This window comes from Pinus tabuliformis, chromosome 3_2, assembly GCF_031772625.1.
Source record: "Pinus tabuliformis cultivar Carrire ecotype Pingquan chromosome 3_2, CPIR1, whole genome shotgun sequence".
In the NCBI taxonomy this organism is placed as follows: domain Eukaryota; kingdom Viridiplantae; phylum Streptophyta; class Pinopsida; order Pinales; family Pinaceae; genus Pinus; species Pinus tabuliformis.
The window spans coordinates 875,523,600-875,541,179 of record NC_142302.1 but is presented as its reverse complement, the minus strand read 5'-3'; positions in this window follow the sequence as shown (position 1 = coordinate 875,541,179).

Below are 17,580 nucleotides of genomic sequence, written 5' to 3'. Positions count from 1 at the left end.
AAATACAGAGGCTGATCTAAATGAATTACTGTTAAGTTTTTATCAAGATAGAGAAGCAATTAATGATCATTCTTTTGCCACTAATGAACATGAAATTCTTGTTCTGCCTTGTTTGGATATATTGGATGAGATAGAAGGGAATTGTAGAGAATATTGTGAAGTCATTTATGATAATTACTCTAACATTGAAGATGTTTATTTTTATTCCTCTCAAGAGAATCCTCATGAGAAAATTCAAATAACATCTGAGAATGAGGAACGCTTCAATTTAGGAATTATTCCAACTAATCCTCATTTTAGAGCAGCAAATTATCTTCATGATTTCACCATTCAAGAAAACGTTCCAATTTATGATTCATATCAGGATCAAACTCCCATTCCTATTCATAATCATAATTCGTTTTCTATTTCACAAGTTGGAATTCGAAATTACCCAAATTTCATAATTCTAGCCAATCCTTGTGAAAGAGAAATTATTTCAAAACAATCCCAATTGTGCTGTAACATTAGTTGTACAAATAGTGATTTCATTTTAGTTTTTATTTCACACTTATTTTGTTTAAATTTAGATTTATTTTCTGATTTTATTTTTCAGAATTTTAACACTTTATGCTGCCATATTGAGCACTTTATTATCAAACACTCAATTGATGAATTGCCTTATTGGGAAATTGAAGTTTCATATTATAACCATGAACATCAAGAGCTGTTAACATGTCAATGTCAATTGATGTTCATTTCTTATCAAAAGCTTCTATTTCCTCAAAGACAATCTCAACTAGAGGATATATTTTTACAATCTGGCCAGCATTTTAATTCAATTAATAATTCTCACTTGTATTTAACAAATTTCCATTCATTTTTCATTAACTCATTTGAAAAATATTTGGAAACTTTTCCTTCATGGAAGATTGTCAATGATTTAACATTTGTACATAATACTAACAATTCTTTCCAGGCCTTTGAATTTAAAAGCTCATCTTCACAATCTGGCCTGTTATCTCTTCCTTTGAACATTTTTCAATTTTTAATAGAAATCCATCCAGATTTCTATGATCCAATTGGTATTCAATTGGAAAGGAAATTTCAAGAGAAAGAGATTTTAATTAAGTTGCTAACAATAACTGTACATTCTGATTTCAGATTTATTTTCCTTAGTTTAGTTAGATTTGTATGTTTATTACTAACATTTGAACTGTACATATATGCGGGAATAAAAATGAGAGAATGGTTACACTGGAAATATGACTATACCTAGTCATTTCCATGTATATGGTTAGAATATGAGTAGAATTAATTTAGTTAGTTTGTTTTATGTAGTTAATTTATTTTCAACAGTTCTGTAGATTAAAAATAAAACAAAACAATCAGCCATTCTCATACATGTTCAGTGAAAACATTTTTCCCTATCAGAAAATTTTAATTCTTGCTTTCTTTTTTAAATTTCTTACAACAATACCTCTACTCTGCCTATTTTGAATAATGTCTTGATTAAATTCAATTAAGGTTGCACTTGGCATCAATCGCCTCAAAGCCACTTTTCTTTATTTCGAGATTTCCTTTTAAGATTTTCTTTTGAAATTTATATGGTAAGGATTTGAGGATATAAAAGCTTCATGATCCCATTATCCCATGAAATGTATGAATGTCTATCATAAGCTTAATTCTAATTCAATCATTATTAGTCAGTCTAACCTTTCACGGTAACCATATGTAGTTCATATTATCTTCCTCGAAATTTGTTAAGGATGTCCATTCTACTGTGTGCACACCTTCAAATCTGTTTTGATATTCTTCCACAAGTAGTGGCTTTATCCCATTCTGATCTTTAGTTTATTATTTGATGCTACAAAACGCATCATATTCATTTACTAAAGGTATTATCGAACAGTCGCTATAACAATACGAATTCTTCTCAAGTTATTCAGAATAAGCAGAGATAATAAATTATTGTTTCAATTCAAAAGGGGAGCCTATTTTTATATTTATTTTTGGTAAATTTTATATTTCCTGAACATGAATAAACAGATCTTATTTAGGCTGATTGCACACTTAGATTTAGAATAAATGATGAGATGATTTTGAACAAAGTCGAAATTTTGATAAATCAAAGGAAGAATTTGAAGATTCATAAGGTAAAATTTGCAGACAATTTCCTTCCAGGTACACATTTGCAAGTTCATTCTCATCTCTTATTAGTTTCTCTTTTCCTTAGTTTATTTTTTATTTGTGTTTTGTTTTATTTACAGGTTTTCATTTGTTTTCGAAACTTGAAGTAAGCAGCAAACCCATTTCAAATTTGCAACAGGTTCAGGGAAATTTTATTTTTGATTCATTAGAATTTGAACATTCTTTAACTTTGCTTTTATTCACTTAGAAAACCCAATTGAAATTTCAAGGAATATCATAAGACCATTCGCATCATAAGATTTCATCAGAAGTAGTTCTTAGCATTTCTTTTGATAACAAATTGTTCATAAAAGACCTCCGTTGTATTATTTTACTCACATGCCATATCACATTTTGCATATCGGAGCTTTGCAGTTGAAGTATACTTCCATTATCGTGAATCACCGATCTCCGATAGTCGACTTTACCAATATTGCGACCACCACATAATTATGGACCCGATATGAAATTCGAATCAAGTTTATAAAAACTATCGCATCCACTCAATCGCAATAATGGTAGGAGCATAACTTTAAAGCGGCCGATGTTTTGAATCCGATACATTATTAAATTTTTATCATAAAGTTATTGGGTCCACTCTTCATCGCATATCGGCATATCGAGAATTGTTACATCATGTGCTTAAGATTGCCGATTGCGCCGATTGCCGATCGTCGATTAGCCACGTCATTCATCGCATATCAGCATCGCAAGAATCATATTGTGTTACATCGAGTACCAAAAGTCTGCTCATCGCCGATTAGCAATCGCCGATATCACAATCGTCTCATCGCATTTTTATTTATGCTCATATCATATCTCCGAATTTGCGATGTGCGATGTGGGAAGCACAGTGTAAATATGCCCTGACCCTCGATATAATATTTTGTTAATGATGCGATCGCTCCATCTCATAGCACAACTTCTCATCGCATATTTTCATATCGGCGATTCGCCATTGCAACCTTTGATGCGAGAACTTCTAATGCATGCCTCTAAGCCGTTAACATTTAATCAATATATGGCATAGCAATAAAATTGAAGTCTTGCAAATTAAACTTAAATCATAGTGAAGAAACATGTTGTGTGGATCATCCGATGAGGCGATGTGTTAAAGCGAGCTTGGGTAACCACTATGGGAAAAAGACAATTGATGACAAATTTGCAGCATGCAAAAATCATTTCAATTTCTCATACATTTTAGTTTTAAATATATAATTTCATAATTAAAAATGGAATTCGAGACCTCTCTATCTTCATATTTAAATTTTATTATCTTGGATTTGGTCTCGATTCTGGACAATTTATAAAATCATGGATTTATATGAAACTTATAATATTTTGAGAAACAGTCATTATTGCAAATTCTCATTCTCATTTTTGATGTATTTGTTTTAATTTCAACTCCCTTGAGCACTAAGATTCTATTTTTACATTTTACTGCTTGCTTTAGTGTAAATAAAATAAATAATGATTTTGGGTTATAGGATTTTGGTTAGTTAGACTTCTTAATGTTTTTAATGTTAATTAAAATAAGAAGTCAACTAGCTTGGAGAAACTGATACTTTTCAGGTAAGATCAAAAGCAATTATCCAATGGTAAGATTCATGTACCCCCTTTCATTAATTTCCATTTCGTTGCTTTAGTTTCAGTTTTGTTTTTCTGATATACAAATCTGTTTTGCAGCTCTTCATAAAAACTTTCAATCCTCTGTCGGATCATATTTTTGAAGTCCATACTCTTCTTTTGGGTTAATTTCAAGAAGCAGCGATAATCTTCGTCGAAACAGCTACATCAGGAAGTTTCTCAACCTTTAGTTTGTTTATTTAGGCATCTTGTTTTTGTTAGAAAATGATTAAAATGATGCTTTGAAACAAGAAGATTGATACCAGATAGGAAGTTTTCATTGTGGCTGAATTTTAACGTCACTGCTATCCAAAAAGCCTAAAATACTTACAACCCTGCAAGGTATGATTTTCATAAATCTCAACATAAGAAAGATTGATTACACGATTATTTTCTTTTTCTTCATATTGTTGAGACATTGGTATAAGTATTCTTGTTTGAGTTTATCTTTTGAAACTTGGATTTTCCTTCATTTTTCACATTTCTTCATTTTAATTTTGTTTCCTGATTTCTTTTCTCACTTTAAGCATAAGAATTCTTTTCTTTTGGTTTTCAGTTTTTATTTTGGTGAATTTGCCGTGATTTATATGGAAGGCCTACTTGTTACCTAACAATGGTCAACATACATGGAGAAAAATTGTTAATAGTCATCTATTAGCTTTTTCTTAAATCTCTTAGTAGAGTTTGATTTTCTTATTATAAAGGTAAACATATTTAAGGAAGAGATTACCAATCAAGAGAAGTTGGAAAAGTATCATAAAATCTGAAAAAATTCTTTTTCATCAAATTGTAATCATTTTGAGATTTCAAAATTTCATTAGGATCTTTCAGAGTTCTATTATCAGTCAAGAAAAGTTATTTTTAACCAAGTAAAGACACTTTACAGCAAAGCACCTTTAACTCTGAAATTGTCATTCTTAACTCTTAAGGAGTCAATGATTCTCCCTGTCCCAAAGAGTCTTATTTTTCTAGAGTATAATCTAGAAATATATTTAAACTTAAAAGATAAGAGGTCTCATCATGAGCCTGCTTACCATGATCATAGGGGAAAAATAGGTTGACATTACCAACACTGCTAAACAAACCAGGGTAATGGCTTATGATTGCAAACAATTATAAGACAAGGGGTCTCATCACGAGCCAGCTTGTTCAGTCCGATTATAACCAGTGAATGGCATTGTCAACTATCTGGCCACCAAACTAGGACAATGGCTTTTAAAGATTTATAACAAAAATAAAAAAAAATAAAAATATAATATATATATATATATATATATATATATATATATATATATGGATTTATTTCTAGATCAATAATTTTTAAATAGATGGGATTCTGAATCATTGATGATTAAAAGGTAACCCTGTCAAGACTATAGATGTTTGATGGCAGCAGTGGCTCTACCTGTGACAAATGAGTATATTTTAAAAGCTAAGCTATAAAGTGACCCCTGCTTTATCTCTACAACTAATTAAGGACTGATATAGAGTTTTGAAATATTTTAATTTATGAGAAATTTTGAGAAAAATACAGTTAGATGATTCTTGTTTTTATTAAGATTAATGAACCTAGTCAAGCATTCCAAAAAATAATTCTCTCTCCTTAATTATTTTTACTTTAATTTTAGGAAAATCTTATTCATATCAAACAGAGATAACTGGTTCTTCTCCCGTGTGTCGCCATTGTTGTGCTAAAAACACAATCCCCCCATTTTTGAAGTGAACACATCAATAATGGGGACCCTTTCTATAAAAATTTTGGCTAAACACCTTTTTGGATTTTTATTTTGTTGATTGCCCTACGTATTTGTCAAATTTTTCATTTTCTTTGGATTCTTGTTTTGATTTCTTTGTTAGTAATCGATTTTTTTTATAAGCTTCCCATTAACGCTTGTTTCGTCTCATTTGGTCAACTGGTTTGAAAATGACACTCCTTTGAAAGTCTGATTATTTATGTAGCCTGGGTTAAAAATGCATAAAATGTACAATATTGCATTTTATAAATAAATTAGTTCAATAACGCATTCATTTCAAATATTAACCCATAGCGAGTTTTTACTAACATTTTTCCATTTTTAGTTATGCGGCCAAATCATTAATTATCGGGATTTAAGAAATTTACTCCAATTTCCAAATCAATTATTAATCTCGAAAACCCATAACATTCAAGTGGCTGTAGTTTATTTTTATTTTTTTTATTTATTTTTCAAGTGGCTGTAGTTTCAATAATTTCACAACTTAACCAAATTTCATTAGAATAAAACCAAAATAAGAAAAATAATATTAAATATTAATTAAATTAAATTAAATTAATATATAATTAATTTAATTTAATTAAAATTTAATATATAAAATATAATAAATAAATAAATAAATAAATAAAATAATTTTCATCGCATCGGGGGATTGGGTCGGAAGTTTTATTGAACATATTTTAAAAATCCCAATACACACCATACCCCGATATTGGATCGGGGAGTTTGTATTGTATTAAGTTTTAAAAGCCCAATAGCCATACCCCCGATCGTCATACCCCCGATTGCCGATAAACAAATTCAAAAGGCATTGCTTCAGGGCTTTTCAATGCCAAAGTCCTACTTTGAAGGCCCATAGATTGAGTTTTACTTGGCCAAATGAGGCCCAGGATAGCTCATTGGAAAGAGAAAATCAAGGAGAACATTTTTGAGGAGGTTTCACTAATAGATTTAATCATTTATTGGGTCAAAAATCAGGGAGAAGATCAAGCTCCGAATTTTAAAACAAAATCAATCTTCTGAGTTATTTTCTTCATTTTCATTTGTCCAAGCCTCTTCTAATTGCAGATTCACTCATCAATGATATCCTTGGCCAATCAAATCATCACATGCATCAATAGAAAGCTTACATTTCATTTTCAATTATTTATTTAATTGAATTAGATTGGATTTGATTTAATTGCCAGAAATGATATTTTGATTGCATCTTAATTTATTTTGATTTCTTTTTGCAGGAAAATAGTGGAAGAAATACGGAGAAAAAGATCTCAATCAATGAGAATGCTCCAGCAATTGAAGATCAGAATTTTAAGCAAGTAAAATTGGATTTAGCAGATTTCTCTTCAACAAACTCTCCTCTCCAAAATTCCTTTGCAAATAGTATAAATAATAGATTGCAGAATGTAATATGGGCTGCTCTCATCTGCAATTCTAGACTTCTAAAAGCACTACTGTAATAGGAATTTAGAGTTGTAGGAGAGAGGAGAGAAAATCTCAGATCTGGGGATTATTGAGGATTTTTCCTTTGTATCTTGAATTATGTATGAGGGGCAGAGTTTGCACTATTGTTGCTCTAGTTTTGAAGGCAGAAGTTCAAGCAATGTAAAGGACTGTTGGAGACCAAGATCAGAGAAATGGATGCAATAAATTGGTATTTCTAATACTATTGTTTCAAATATCAGTTTCATTTTATGGTAACAGGAATGTCTCAATTTATTCATGTTTGTGCACTATTGTCAATATGGATAATTTGTCTCAATATTGTTATTAGATATCTCTGTTCTTATGAATTAAAATATGATTTCTGAGTAACTATTTACTCAGAAATCTATCTTATAAAACTGATTTATTGAATGATAATGTGTTGTAAACTATTTCCACATGTCATTATTCAATTATTGGATTCACTGATTTGATAATTAATATCATTTTTGTGAACTACTTCCTGAATGTTGTTGGTTTATTATTTCAGTTAAGAGGTCTAAATAGGATGTGTTTTGGTAACCATAATATCAGTTAATTGAACTACTTCATTAACTTGATATTCATTATAAACAAGACATATTTAAATCCCAATACTTTAATTATCTTTCTCTTAGTTGGGTTAGATCTATATCTGCGTAATTAAGATACGATTTAGATTAGTTTCTTTTGCTTGCATCATAGAATAAGCTTGCATTTAGAGTAAATTTTACATTCTTTTAAGTCCTCTCCTCAAAGAGGCAAAATTTTAGTTGTGGCTTGGCTGAACCCAAATCAGCTTAAGGGTTATTCTCTTGCCTGATCAGCAAGACGAAGTGATCTGATATCCCTAACTATTGGTAGTGAAAGATACATCATAAACCAATAGCTATAGGGAGAAGGTAACTGGACCTAGTTAAACTAGTCGGAGCCACCACACCAAACGGAAAAGGAGCTGCTTTAAGGTCCGGACCGGGTGGTTATCCCCCATTGTTGTTGCAGCGATTTTTGAGGCATCAACATGCCCTTATCTCTATTTTATTCATATAACCATGGGCTAAGATCAGGGGCTTAACCTTTCAGGCACTATGGCATTTAAACCTATGTTTGGGGGCCTTTTTCTTTTGGAATGTGAAATTCCCTTTGATTTCCTCTTACACTGCATCAGCCAAAGTACGGACATGAAATCTTTATCAAATAGAACTTATGAAATATCACATCCGGGGGCTTCTTCCTTATCGCAATCACAACCAAGGAGGAGCGTCGGCGGAGGAAAGAATTTTTGTTTCGTGCGATCGTCGATATGCAAGATGATGTCATCATTGCCATGTGTCACCCTGTGAGTGGTGACACATGTCACCCTGTGAGTGGTGACACATGTCACCCTGAAATGGCCCCATAGGACCCTTGAAAATGCTGAAACTCAGTGACACTTGTCCCCTGCCACGTCAGCATCTGTACTGCCACGTGTCCTCCATACTGCCACATCATTGATGATGTTAGATGCCATGTCAGCTCTGAGGACCAATCATATGCCTCCATGTGGTCCCCTGGAGGAGAGAGAATAAGGCCTGCCTGACCTTGTTTTTGTGTGCATTTCCTTTGTTAATGAATTTTGGCCCTCCCAAAAACTTTTACACTGTATCACAGAATCAAACCCCACACAGTCATGGAATGAAAACCTCATCGATCTGCCGATATTTCAGGATTGCGGGATGTAGGATTTATTCTACCGTCATATCTCCACGTGGAGGAGAGAGAAGGGGGCGATCCGACCTTGGTTTTTTCATGCTTTTCTTTGTTAGACTTTTTCGGCCCTCCCCGACGATTTCACACTATATCGCAAGATCGACCCCTTGCAAGGTTTTGGAGTTTGCCGTGACTACGGGACTACGGGGTCGCTGAGATGCAAGACTTGTGAGACTACGGGATGCAGGAGTGCGGGGCCCTCCAATGTGATTTGCCTTAGTCCCTTTAATGTTTTTTCTTAGTTTTATGGGATTTCCAAATGCAATCTTCAATAGGCTCTAACATCTGATCCAAGAGTCGTTTTTTGGACTTTTATATACCATTGGAAAGCTCGTTCCAGGAACTATGCAATGGAGAGGGTCTAATCAAGCTTTGATAGCTTCTGTGGCTTAGGAAATGGCTTCATCTTCACTATTCTTATGCATCATAGAGAACTGATCATTTGCAAAGAAGTGAGTGACAACATTGGCTCCACTTGGGGATAGTGCCTTGCTAGCAAGGTGCTGAGAACCTACACACTACGAACTACTCCTTTCGGCATGGAGTCATTTCTAATCAAAAGATAACTTTCATGAAAGTAGGAATTTTTACATAAAATGAAAATTCAAATAACAATTGCAATACACACACTTGATATTTACAATGAGTGTAAGACAAGTATTTCTAATTTTGAAAATAAAATTTGAGGAACTGACCATTTACTGGTAGTTCCAATAGTTCACCATCCAAGTTTTCAAGTAGATATGTGTTGTTCCTTTTCTCTTCTACAATCCTGAAGGGGTCAAACCATAGTGGATCTAATTTTCCATGTTTTCCTTTGTCCTCCCATTGGACATCCCACCTGATAAATAAATCTCCTGGCTGAAGAGGTCTGTCCTTGGACTTCTTGTCAAAGAGAGATTTCATGTTTTGTTGGTAATTGGACAGTTTGGCCTCTACCTATTCTCTATTATCTTGAAGCTCAACCAATTGATTTATCCTCCTTCTCAAGGCGCTTGGTTCTTCCTCAACTTCTTGTAGCAACCTTACTACTGGAATTGTTAGTTGGATCGTGAAGACTGTAGCCTTGCCATACACTAGCTCAAAAGGTGATTTTCCAATGGATCTTTTGTTGGAATTATGATACAGATTTGGCACTATGACACAGGTGTTGTCCTTGATGGCAACTCACATAGATGAAAGATCACAGTTCAGGCTCACAAAATGAAGAAATAGAGGTATACACAGGTTCCTCATTGACAAAGATGTGTGTACACACGGGTTCGCAGACCAAAAGGTGTGTATGGCGTACACACGCACTTTCACGAAAGGAAAGGCACATACATGTTGGAAAACTTAGTTTTGGTCCATGGTATTTTGATCCATAGTATTGGTCCAAGGTATCTTGTTCGAAGTGTTGACCCCAGGTATTTGGTCCAAGGTATTGGTTCTAAGTGGTTTTGGTATTGAGTAAGGCCTCAGACTATAAAAGGAGGAGAAGATCATTAGGCAAAGGCACTCATGAATTGAATATCTAATGAAGAGAAAGATATAGAATACAGGTTATTGGGTTATGGTGCACAGCTGGATCTGAATCAAGGATGAACCTGAGTGCTTGATGAAGGATAAGTTTTATTAATGGGTCAAGATCTTAAGGCTTGAAGAGAAGTATCTTTGTGTGGTTTTCATATTTTATCTGAATAACTGGCGCATGTTTTAATCTATAAATATGATGATCTGGGTATAAATGATGTCTGGAATTGTTGTAAAGTTTAGATCATCATTTACAGATCTGTATGCAGGTTCACTTTAGCAGATGCACATATACATGCTGGTTCTACATATCAAAACAACGTATATGCAGATTCACCTCGAGAAAATGACGTATGTATGCAGGTTCGACACACTGAAGTAGCGTATACCTAATAAAATATGCTTTAGCTACTTCTGTTTGCTGTTGCAATGCTCTGGGTTCTAGCTTGGGTTCTGGTTATTGTTACTATATTCTGGTTATAGCATTCTGAGAAGTGATTGATTGATTTAGTTTTGGTTGGTCCAAAGGAGATTGATTGATGTAGATATATTTGATGTTTGATTGATGTTATTGATGGATCCAGTCTGAAAATTTATGAAACGTGGTCCCTGGAAGAAAAGAGAAGGTTGTAGCCTTCTGTAGGCCAGCACCTACATACTAGTAAACACATCAGCTAGTTCAAGAGCTAGGGGTTGTAGCTCCATTCCAGGAGAAGCTAGAGAATGAGAGAAGGTTGTAGCCTTCTGCAAGTAGAAGCCTACGTACTGGTATAAGACTACACCAGTACAAAAATTGTAAAAAGAAGTTTCTTATTAAAAGATGATAAAGACGATTGTAGCAAGTGGTTTTCACCCACATTGGGTTTCCACCTTATATCTTGTGTTCATGTGTGTGATTTTCTGTTCTGTTTTTACTGCACCTGCTTACTGTTTATATGGTTATGATTCATAGATTAAAGATCAACATATGATGAATTAACTAAGTTATAAGTTTGAACGGTATACGCTAGTTGCCTTAAATTCAGTTGTGTATACACACAAGTTTGATTAACTGAAGTAGCGTATATAAATATGAAATGAAATATTATTGAATTTCTAATACTGATTCAACCCCCCCTCTTAGTATTATTTCCAACAATTGGTTTCATAGCAGGTCCTTCAGAAGAAGCTTGATCGCTTGAAGGAAGATCTATCATCATGAGTAACTATGAAAGAGAGGGATCCATTAGACCACCAATCTTTGATGGGAGAAACTTCGTTTATTGGAAGGTAAGAACCACAACCTATCTTCAATCTCTTGGAAGAGATGTCTGGGAAATCATGGAGGGAGGATATACATTTCCATCAGCAATTCCTACAGATACGGCAGGTAAAAAGCAAAATGAGACCAATGCCAAGGATGTCAATACATTATTGGGGAGTCTGTCACAATCAGAATTTGTCAAAGTTATGCAACTCAAAATCGCCAAAGAAATATGGAACAGGATCGTTCTAAGCTATGAAGGAGACAATCAGGTAAAACGTGCAAAACTGCAATCTCTCAGAATTCAATATGAAACTCGCAAAATGCACAATGATGAAAGTATAGCTAATTACTTCTTACGTATAGATGAGATTGTTAATTGCATGAAGAACTTGGGTGAAGAGATAAAATGAGTTACTTTAGTTGAAAAGGTCTTAAGATCCTTGTCTACTAAGTTTGAATCAAAAGTTTCTGCCATAGAAGAAAAGCAGGATCTTCAAAGTATCACTATGACACAGCTGCACGGAATCTTAACTTCTTTCGAAATGAGAAAAGGAGGTCCATTAGACATGAGAGAAGCCGCATTTAAAGCTTCAGGAAGAGAAGAACTCAATGAATCAGGACATATTTCAGAAGAAGAGGAAGAAGCAAACTTTTTCAAGAACCTTCAACGTGGGTTATGGAAGATTCAGAGGTAAACTACCTTTCAAATGTTTTTCAAGTTGAAGAGTCTGTCACTATGCTGCCAAATATCCTCATAAAGATAAGCTTGATAAAGGTAAGGAATCAAAAAAATGGAATAGAAAACAAAGTGTAAGTAAGAAGAGCTACTATATGCATGAAGATAGCGATAGTTTATCAAATAGTGATGAAGATAATAATGATTATAGACTTCTAATGACTTTTGAAGATGATGATTTCTTGGATGCTTTAGATGAAGATAATCTTTATGAAGAAATCTCTAAACTCAAAATCTATTTAGAAGAAAAGAATATGATTATAGATACTCTAACATTCCAACTTGCTGAAAGATAAAAACACAATGAAAAACTAGAATGTGAAATTGTGGGTCTAAGGAAAGATATTGAGAAAACAAAAGCTTTCAATCTCAGATTTGTTAAAGGATCAGAAACTTTGGATGAAATTATGAAAGTACAACGTTCTCCTATGAAAAAGACAGGTCTTGGATATACTGAATAAGCATATCAAGCACAGAAGCCGTCAACCTCCACTAAAATCTATCTTGATGCAGCAAGGAGCAGTGAACAGTTTGACAATCGTGAGCAAAGCTATAAAGAAATTCACTAAGTAAATCAGGTTCAATCTGCTTCAAGAATGAACAGAAGTTATAACCAACCTCAGGTAAATCATACTCAATTCACTTCAAGAATGAATGTTAATGGAAACTACAATCACCAGGTCAGTAGATTTGATAATCGTAGGAACTTCTTTAATGGCCAATGTTTTTCATGTCATAACTTTGGACACAAAGCTGCTCAATGTGTTGCCTACAAGACCATCATGAATAGAAAAGCATGAAATCATAGGAATGTGACAGGGATCATGAAAAGGACCTACAATAGCTTTTCACTTCTTGAAAATGAAATAGATTGCTCTACCTGTAACAACTTCGGTCATGAAGATTCTAAATGCATGAGTAAATTTTTAGAAACATCTCAGAAGGAGAAAACTCCATTGAGTCCCAAAATATGGAGAAAGAAAGAACCGCAAACAGAAAGATGTGGTATAGCCTTGTATGTAGAAGGACAAGAAAATTAGTGGTACATCGACATTGGATGCTCAAAACACATGACAGGTGATAAAGAAAAACTTCAGTCATACAATGCCTTAAAAAAGGAAAAGAAGGTCTCATTTGGAAATGACACTCCTGCTGTCATAAAAGGTAAAGGTTCTGTTATCTTAAAAGAAAAGGTTAAAGTTGGGAATGTTATGTATGTTGATGGTCTAAAGCATAACCTATTGAGTGTCAGTCAAATGTGTGATCAAGAAAATGAAGTAGTATTTCGATCAAATGGATGTGTTGTTCGTGAGCTTGATACAGGAGAAACCGTGATCAAAGGCATAAGAACTCCAAACAACTTATACATACTCAAGGGAGGACAAAAACAATGTTATCTAAGAAAAAATGATGAACACTGCCTATGGCACAGAATATTGGGGCATCTAAGCTTCCCACAAATAAGGAAAGCATGCAAATTCCAGGATGTTCGTGATCTTCCTGATATCAGCATTCCAGAAAATACAATATGAAAATCATGTGAATTTGGTAAGCATGCAGAGCACATTTCCCTGAGAACGAAGGATCAGCTAGTAAGCCTCTTGAACTTGTTCATACTGATTTATGTGGTCCATCAAGGAAAACGTCACCTCGTGGAGAAGAATACTTTATATTGTTCATTGATGATTTTTCTAGAATGTGTTGGATAGGACTTCTAAAGCATAAAGATGAAGCATTTGAAAAGTTCAAAGCCTTCAAAGAATTGGTTGAAAATGAATCAAATCGAAAAATCAAATGCCTCAGATCTGATCGAGGAGGGGAATTTACCTCGGATGAATTCTTCGACTTTTGTGAAGAACATGGAATAAAAAGAGAATTCTCCACCAAAAGGACTCCTTAGCAAAATGGAGTGGTAGAAAGGATGAACAAAACTATTCAACAAATGGCTCATGCCATGCTAGATGAGTTTGGAACTCCTGCAACCTTCTGGGGTGAAGCTGCATTTGCTGCCATCACTATCCTCAACAAATCAAACGTTCGGGTAAACAACACTCAAACTCCACATGAACTTTGGTATGGTAAGACTCCTATTGTAAAATACTTCAAAGTTTTTGGAACTGAATGTTACATCAAAAGGATTGATGAAAAACTTGGCAAGTTTAAACCTAGAGCAGATGAAGGCATTCTCTTTGGTTACTCTTCCTGAAGTAAAGGATATAAGTGTTATAATAAAAGACTTGGGAAAATTATTGAAAGTATTGATGTTGTGGTTGATGAAGCAGGCAAAAATCCAAAGCAGGTAAAAATCGAAGAGTGTGAAGAAGATGAGGATTATCCTTCCACATCAATTCAGACTAATTCTGAAGAAGAAGAAACCAATGAAGCACCAGAAGAATAGATAACGGCAGAAGAAAAGACTCCATCCAGGTATGTTAAAAAAAATCATCTAGAGAGTCAAATTTTGGGACAGAAATTGGCAGGTGTGCAGACAAGAAGAACTATTATAGAAGCTTCAATCTATCTAGCATTGCTTTCCTCCATCAAACCTCAAAATGTAAATGAAGCATGCAAAGATGAATGTTGGGTCAAGGCCATGAATGAAGAACTTGAGCAACTTGAAAAGAATAATACTTGGGAATTAGTTCCTAGACCTCATGATAAGAATATCATAGGAACCAAATGGATATTTAAAAACAAGCTGAATGAAAATGGTGAAGTTATCAGAAACAAGGCCAGACTTGTTTATAAAGGATATGATCAACAAGATGGTATAGATTTTGAAGAAAATTTTGCACTTGTTGCTAGATTTGAAGCCATAAGAATTTTCCTTGCTCTTTCTACTTTCAGAAATTCAAAGTATACCAAATGGATGTAAAATCTGCCTTTCTTAATGGAGACTTAGAAGAAGAAGTATATATTGAGCAACCAGATGGATTCACCTTTGGAAATGATCCAAAACTTGTATGCCGACCCAGAAAGGTTCTCTATGGTCTAAAACAAGCTCCAAGGGCCTGGTATTACCATCTTGACAAATACCTCCACCAACAAGGTTTTTCAAAAGGATCAGCTGATAGCAATATATATATATAAATATTGATAATGATAAATTGCTAATACTTGTAGTGTATGTTGATGATATCATTTTTGGTAGTAATGAAGAAGCCATGAGTCAAAAATTTTCTTTGACAATGCAGCAAGAATTTGAAATGTCCTTGCTTGTTGAGCTCACATATTTTCTCGTCCTACAAGTTCAACAAAATAAAGATGGTATTCTTCTATCACAAACCAAGTATCTCAAGCAAATCTTGAAAAAATATGGCATGGAATATTCTAAACCAGTATGTACCACCATGGTAACAGGATGCAGTCTCAGCTCAAATGATGAATCAACAGCAGTACATCAACCAAACTACAGATCCATGATTGGTAGTTTGCTTTATCTAACAAGTATCTGACCAGAAATCATGCATGCAGTGGGAATAGTTGGAAGATTCCAAGCAAATCCAAAGGAATTACACCTTCAAGTAGTCAAAAGGATCTTCAAATATCTTCAAGGAACTCAGAATTTTGGTTTATGGTATCCTAGGGATATAGATCTTACACTTCATGCATATACAGATGTAGATTGAGCATGAAGTGTGGATGACAGAAAAAGCACTAGTGGTGGTGCATTCTATATGGGTTCTAGATTAGTGTCTTGGTTCAACAAGAAACAAAGTTCAATTGCATTATCTACAACTGAAGCAGAATATGTGGCTGCTGCATCTTGCTGCACAGAACTCCTTTAGATGATGCAAACATTGTAAGACATATAGATCACATGTACTCCACCCATCTCCATTCTATGTGATAATACAAGTGCAATCAGTGTTTCAAAGAATCCAATCATGCATTCCAAGACCAAGCACATACCCATCAAATATCATTTTCTACATGAACAAGTGCTTGAACAAAAGGTCAAATTGGAGTATGTTCCCTCCAAAGAACAGGTTGTTGATATATTCACCAAACCACTACCCAGAGAGACATTTGAATATCTTAGACAGAAGCTGGGAGTAGTTGATGCATCATCTTGCTGTTAAATCTTATCTATTTCAAAGAAAAGTGGTTGTACGCGAGTTTCATGAAGCGTATCTGTTTACATACGCCGGTTTCTGTGGATACAGTCGCGTATATGTTGGTTTGAAGAAAAACAGTGGATGAAAGGAGTCTGATATGGGTATGATAGTGATCATCTGGCACAGGTTCATGGGGAGCATATACTTATATTAATGCATTGTTGGCATTATCTTAGAAGATCTTGGTACAAATTCACAGTTGTTTTTGATTCAGGTGGAACAGGTTCAGGGGGAGGTCACGGTTGCTGGTCTGCATGGTGATTGACAGATGCTGCTGATGATAGTTGCTAATAACTATCATAGTCTTGTTTTAGATATTTGGTCTCTATGCCATGTATATATTTTATTGTCATGGTCATGAAACGACCTATTTTTTTTCCCCACTATGCATGGGATGGATGATGTAATGTTCTTGTTCCGAAATGTATAAACATTTGGTATATACCCACTTGGTTGGGTGGATGAGTCAAACTTTGTATATCCCCACTTGGTTGGGAGATGGATGTATGTATGAGTCATTAGTGATAGGAAGGTCATTTATGATGTATAGAGTCATCTTTTTGTAGACCTTGCTTATATTCAGGGGGAGCATGGACAACACACTTCAGCATATCAGATAATTCATCATGTACTCAGGGGGAGCATAACCCTTTGCCCTTGATGACAAAGGGGGAGAGTGACTTGGGTTGCCATCAAGTCCAAAGGGGGATATTGTTGGCTTTATGATACAGATTTGGCACTATGACATAGGTGTTGTCCTTGATGGCAACTCACATAGATGACAGATCACAGTTCAGGCTCACAGAATGAAGAAAGAGAGGTATATGCACGTTCCACATTGACCAAGCCGCGTGTACATGTGGGTTAGCAGAACAAAAGGCGCGTATGGCGTACACACGCACTTTCATGAAAGGAAAGGCACATACATGTTAGAAAACTTAGTTTTGGTCCATGGTATTTTGATCCATGATATTGGTCCAAGGTATCTTGTCCGAAGTGTTGACCCCAGGTATTTGGTCCAAGGTATTGGTTCTAAGTGGTTTTGGTATTGAGTAAGGTCTAAGACTATAAAAGGACGAGAAGATCATTAGGCAAAGGCACTCATGAATTGAATATCTAATGAAGAGCAAGATCTAGAATACAGGTTATAGGGTTATGGTGCACAGTTGGATCTGAATCAAGGATGAACCTGAGTGCTTGATGAAGGAT